This window comes from Eimeria mitis, genomic scaffold, assembly GCF_000499745.2.
Source record: "Eimeria mitis Houghton genomic scaffold, Emh_scaff3239, whole genome shotgun sequence".
NCBI classification, from domain to species: Eukaryota; Apicomplexa; class Conoidasida; order Eucoccidiorida; family Eimeriidae; genus Eimeria; species Eimeria mitis.
Window position 1 is genome coordinate 1,341 of NW_013571577.1, and position 764 is coordinate 2,104.

Sequence of the window (764 nt, forward strand, 5' to 3'; positions counted from 1 at the left end):
GAAGGTAAAACGATAGTTGTATTATCCCGACAACTCGAAGCAAATACGAATATAAAACAAAAACATATATAGTTACATAAAGGCGAATTTTGTATCGACGAAAGCAAACAAACACCGCTTGTGTTGTAGGGCGGGGAGTGGGCGTTGCGTGCAACGCCGTTCCTCTGCCTCTCCTTCGGTTTGGCTCGTTATTATATTACTATNGGGAGTGGGCGTTGCGTGCAACGCCGTTCCTCTGCCTCTCCTTCGGTTTGGCTCGTTATTATATTACTATTTTCGGTTTTCAAAACAAGTAAATCAAATAAATACATGGAGTAAAATGTAAAAATTGCCATATCCATAGCAATAAATCACGTGGTTACGGCTGAAGTGCAGCCAGCCGCTGCCGACTGGGCGGCACGGGTACAGCAGGCGGAGAAGCCAAATGAAACGCGAAGGAGGATATATTTTCAGAACTCTTGTCTTATTTAGATAAACAATTAAATATTTAGTTTTTAAAACTGCAAAAACAGGGAATGTATCTCACGTTTCGCTCACACCCAGAGCGCAGGTAATATGCGGCAGCAGCGGTCTGCTCGGCTGTCGTCGATTGCGGTGTCCAGGGGTTGGCTGGAGCATTTCAGGTCATTTTCTGGGGCCAGTTTTCGTGTCATTGTTTGGTTTTTAATGCAAATGTGAATATTTTGTGCACTGTCTTGGCATTTACACGAAGGATTCACCAGAAAGAGAGCAGAACATCGCACCAGCAGCAGCCAGCCGCTTAC